This window comes from Microtus ochrogaster, linkage group LG5, assembly GCF_000317375.1.
Source record: "Microtus ochrogaster isolate Prairie Vole_2 linkage group LG5, MicOch1.0, whole genome shotgun sequence".
Taxonomy (NCBI): domain Eukaryota; kingdom Metazoa; phylum Chordata; class Mammalia; order Rodentia; family Cricetidae; genus Microtus; species Microtus ochrogaster.
In genome coordinates, this window is record NC_022031.1 from 24,558,437 (window position 1) to 24,564,273 (window position 5,837).

A 5,837-nucleotide genomic window follows, 5' to 3' on the forward strand; every position below is an offset into this window, starting at 1 on the left:
GGGCAGTTCAGGTAGCTGCTGATGCCCATGTAGCTGTAGACAAAAATATGAAGCTGTTAGCAAAAGTTACAGCTTGGAAAAAAAACTTTGTGTCTAATAATATGTCAGTTCTCTGCCCTGTCTCATTTCAGGGTCTTCCCTGCCAGAAACAGTGGGAGATCAGAATACCAAGCTAGAAACCCTTGCTCACTTGGTTCCACTGAAGGGTTAGAACAGCAAGAGGAAACAAGTCTGAACAATCAGCTTTGAGCACTCATAATCAGAATGGAATGTAAAACTTCAGGAGTCTTGAGAGAGGGGACTGAGGACACTTAGCTCTGACACTTGCCTTTTTTCTTTTGCTTCTCTGTTAATGCAGCACTAGGGAAAGGCACAGAATATTCAGGTGAGTGAAGGGAGCCTCCTATGTCAGAAACCAGGACTACTGTAGAATCTCTAAATATCACAGAAACTTTTAACCAACTGCTTTGTGAGTTTAGCTGCCTGGATAGTGGGGCTGGGACATGGGAAAGGGTGGCACTTCTTTGGCTAAAAAGAAAGCTGAAAAAGTGAGCAATGTCCTTTATCATACTGCCAGCCAGGTCCTGGGGAATTGTCTTCTGACACAGTGGATCTTCAAGGGTAAGAAAGGCTTGTCAAATAAGATCGATCCACCATTACAGTTGTCTCCTTCCCCGGGGAAAAGCACTGACGAAGTCCATTCTGTGAAATGTTGTGTAACAGGCCCTTTATGCTCCTGTGGTTTGAGGACCTAATAAATCAGATTTTCTTTTTGTTTTTTTAGTGCCCAGAAAGAAAAAAAAAATCAGATGCCCCTCAAGAATGGTACGGCTTCTTTCTCTTCCTCCTCAGCCCAGTTGGTGGACAAGGTGTCTTAGAATGTAGTCACAACCATTGCTAACCTGAGACTAAGTTTGCTTGGGACTGGGTGCGTGTTCCCACAAGAGAGAAGCGTGCTGAAGAGAAGAGGGCTGGTCCAAGGTGGATCGATATGTTCACTCGCAGGCAAGTGTAATCTTGGCAGCCTTGTGGAAGGAGTTCAAGCCCCAACAACTTTTGTTCCTCCTGCTTTGGCAGGGGGAGGTGAGGAATTTCCTCCCTCCAGCATTGCCCGCTGCTGGAATGGGTTCCCTGCTCCACCCCTGTGAGTACAGCCCATAGGGAGCCATCTGAGGTCTTGTGGTGGACTCACTCCTGGTCCTTCAAGTATAAGATCTGATAGATACCTGTGCTAAATATACACTGAAGAGCCACCACCCAGAATGCTCTCCGGGGCCCTGCGCAGTAAGTTGATGCTCTCCAGGGCCCTGCCCAGGAGTGGATGAGTTTAGTAGGGGGCAGTGCCCCTCCTAGCTTACATATTTGGTACCAATCTCCCTAGTCTCTAAAATCACACCAAAGACAACTACTCGATTAGGGAAGATATTACAGACCTCTGTGGGAAGGATTTTAACCCAACGTTCAGCAGTAAAGGCAGCATCACTCAAGGAAGAAAAGTGGGACGCCATTAGCCTGCCTACATCTGAGCGGGTAATGAATACAAGTTTCCAGGTGGCAGCTGTGATCAGAGAGCCCAGATGAGAATTACAGTGAGTGCTAGGACTTGCCACCTTCCCACCATGCCTACAGTAACCCAATCTAAGTGGGGGAAAAGCAGGATAGAAATTTGAAAATGACTGACTACAAGGAGATGTGGTGGTACCGCCTATTCATGCTGCAGTGCCTAACACTACTAAAGTCATGGGGAAAAGTCTTTTGGTTCTGTAGATGCTGTCTGAGCCTAACTGATGCTCTTCTCCACTGTCCCTCATACACCTACACACAACCAGTTTGTCTTCTCATAGGAGGCAATACAATGGCCACCTTGGGTATTGCCTCAGGGATATGGACACCATCCTGTCATAGCATGGTGGCTTGGAACCTCTCTGTTCTCATTACAGACTGCCATTAATATAGATGACATTATGTTAACAGGGAAGGATTATTGGGGACACAGTAGAATGATTATATGGTCACCTGTGCACAAAAGGACTGACTGCCAGCCCCAGAGTCATGGCTCTGGATCATCTGTGAAGCTCTGTAAGATGCTCTTGTTGGACCAGATTTCTTTGATTCCAGACACAGAGAGATATAAAGTGCAAACCTTCCCCATCCCTCATCCCACTAAAGACGCACAGGTTTTTGAGAGGCTCCCAAGTTATCGGTGGGTTTTCCATTTTCATGTCCCTTCCTGCCTTTGTGACGCTACCTGCAGGTTAAGAAAAAAGCCTCTTGAGACTGGAATATTTTCCAGCAGAAAGCATTTGGAGACATTCCGGCATGCAGCTGCAGTTAAAAGTCACTAGGTGGCATGAGCTGGGCTCTGGCCTGAATGAGGAGGAGGAAAGTTCCAAGGTTTAGATCATTTTCTGGAAGTTAGAAAGAATCCTTTTCCAACAGCACTTTCCAGCAGTGCACGGTGGTCTTCCACAGCCGGGGCTACTTTCCAGCAGTGCACGGTGGTCTTCCACAGCCGGGGCTACTTAGCACTCACGATGCAGAACGGCCTTCCTGGACTCACTCTTCTGTCTGACAGACACCTGCTGTAAATCAGTCAGTTATACGCAGGTTTACAACTAAGCGTGTTTCCCAGTAGCTGATGAATTTAAGAGTTGTGCTCCCCCTGAAACTGCCTAGCCACCCCAGGTGACCCCCCCTCCCCAGAGCTATGGTATAATAAGTGCAAGAGGGTAGCTGCCAGACCTGAAAATGGTTGGGATCGACGTGGGCCCAGCAGAGGGAACACGAGTATCATCTGTCACTGGTTCTGTCTGGACTGAGGCAGGAGAAATCAGAACAGCTAACGCACAGCCTTAACAGGGAGTATAGCTGATGATAACTCATAAACCATGGACACTTCTCACGGGTACCGACAGTCGTGGAGGGACCTGAGACCTTACAGTTATGAATGGACTGTGTCATATGGAACAATTATAGCCTAGTCAAATTCTTAGAAAAAGAGTGAATTAACCTGCTGCTGGTATTCAAAGTCTATAAATGTAACACGTGATATAGATACTCATATCATGTTGAAGTGACGTCAGCTGATTTCGAAATATATGCTCTAAGGACCAGGCCCAAACTCGTGGTGTCATATGGTCCTTTATTTTCCATATGTAACCAAGCAGCTGAACTGGTGAGGTGAAAGAGAAACAAAAGCATCATGTGACAGTAAAGTAACCAATACTGGGTCTGTTAGGGGAAACCACTTTGGCTGGTTTACAAGTCAGCCATGCTTTGCATTGGCAGTGCCAAAACCCAAACAGGCTCAGGGCGCTGTGGGAGAGGAGAATGAACAAGACTCTGAAAGTCAGATAGGAGGATGCTGTGCATGGATTCAGCTTGTTCTGTCCCCAGCCATCTCCAGTTTTAATGGCCATGATTACCCTATGATCAACCAGATGGCTGGTTGGCTCTCCCGTGTCATTTCACAGCATACCATTGGCAAGATCACTGAGTGTTATGGAGATGTATGGCTTTGACCCTTGTAACAAGAATATATCTGATTATTGGATTTTAGCTTAAGGTAGGTCAAGTGCCTTCTGGCTTTGGTGGAGTCGCTTATTTCTCTCTTTTTCTAACCAGAATGGTGAGGCTCCATTGTGAAGAAAGCCACACTTCCCTGGAGCAGTTTTTGACAACTTTTTCTTAATGTTCACCAATTCTGTATATTAAGGCCCTAATTAAGATTGTACTCTTTGTAATCCTGAATATCTGCTTTTCTGTGTCTTACTGGTTATCATATACTATGACCAAATTATCCTGGGATAAACTATGTCATGAAGGCAAATATGAATATAGCAGAGATCTAGCAGAAGAATTCGATTTTTAGAACAGAATCCTGAAGCTCTGTCATTTTTTCAATGCATGGATGTTCTGAGAAATATATTGAGTAACAACAAAATTCTTGCTCCTGAATCCCAAGAGGAAAAGAGCCACAGAAGCATCATTCCAAAATGACTATTGTCCTATTTGCTTCTCTATTGCTGTGATAAAACTCTGATCCAAATCAGCTTGGGGAGCAAAGAGTTTAGTACACCTTCCAGACTGTAGTATATTGTCAGGAGAAGCCAGGCCAGGAGCTCCAGTGGCCCCCTAGATGCAGGAACTGAAGCAGAGACCATGGAGGGTGTCGCCTGCTTTGTCCCTTTCAGGCTCATGGTCTGCTCCCTTTCTTGGTCAGCCCAGGCTACCTGCCTAGGGATTGTGGACTTGGTTCCCTCTCTCATCAATTAGCAGTCAAGACAATGCCTCAGAGACATTGCACAGGGCAGTCTGGTGGAGGCAGATCTTCAACCGAGGTTCCCTCTTGTGTGTATCAAGTTGACAACCAAAATTAACCCTCACAACTGATCTGGTGGCAAAAATTTAACCAAAATGGGATATAAGTGAGCCACTGTATGGAGCTTGAGACATAATCCCAAAGTAGAAAAGAAACAGAGTGCAGTCTCGATGAACAGGAACCTTTCTTGGCTGTGTGACAAGGCATGACATTTGGAAAAGTCACGAAGTTTTAAAGAAATAAAGTCCTCCAGCGAAAATGACTCTTCCTGTTCAACTGTTCTCTGCTCCAAAACAAGCAAGGCAATGTAAGGATTTATGTGTCGGGTTGACTGTTGTCGTCTGCACAGGAATGCAGGTGTTGATAAGGGGAGTCATTATTTCTTATATGGGTGGAGGTGGGGTGCGTGCGAAAACATGCAGGTCTGCCGTCAACCTTACATGTCGTTTCCTGACGTGTCCTCTCCCTGACTCTTTGAGACCAGGCCCTCTCTATATCCTGGAGCTTGCCCAGTATGGCAGGCTGGCCCTACGCCTCAGGGAGCTGTGTCCCCACCTCCCTGCACACCCGCACACCCTTCTTTTTATGTGGCTTCTGGAGCTCTGACTCCGGTCCTCTGGCTTACACAGGAAAGCACTTTACGGACCGGATTATTTCCCAAGCTCAACAATTTCCAAAGTAAGCCTCATGCCTTTTTCTCTTTCCACAAGGATGAATATTGATTAAATTTAGTAATACATGCTTGGTAGCAAAAATTCCATTTAGAGCTAATGATGTTTGAGCGCTTTTGTTCTGCAGCAATATGCGTTGTAGAATATTGTATGGGAAATGCAGCCAATTTTTTTTAATATCTCATTGCCTCACAAGGTAAACATCACACAAATGATCCAGCAATTTAACTGAACTAGAACATAAAGATCACTAATTTTACATTAGAATCGCCTATAATTTTGCCTTTCATTCGTCAGTGATGCTTATTGCACAGCAGTGTGTTTTATAGAACTTTAATTTACATTTAACTTGTTTTCAATATAGGGCATTAGGATGTGACACTTCTTTATTATGGACTTGTAAATGTTTAAAGAGTTGCTATTTCATAGCTGCTCATATAAGAAATACTACAGTGGGCTCCAATATGGGGTTCAGGTTATTATCCGTGTAGGGGACGCTTTCAGAGTCACCACGTCTTCAACTCTGGCTATTCGTTCCCGTTTAGGCCACGTTCATTGTTCCCTTCTTGCTGTTCTGTTTTCAGTTCATTGTTGGGGTTGGAATGCGGATCTGCACATGCTAAGCTGTGCTCTAGCAATGAGCTCTGTCCTCAGCCCTCATAATCACTAGTTAGTCATGTCTGTATCATTCCTACGCTCCTACAGCTGGCCATGGCAGATGAGAATGATTCAGACAGGAGTCTGGGAAGCTATTTCAAATGTATCATGGAAAGGAGAAGGAGAGAGGGAGAGAGGGAAGGAGAGAGAGGAGAGAGAGGAGAGAGAGGAGAGAGAGAGAGAGAGAG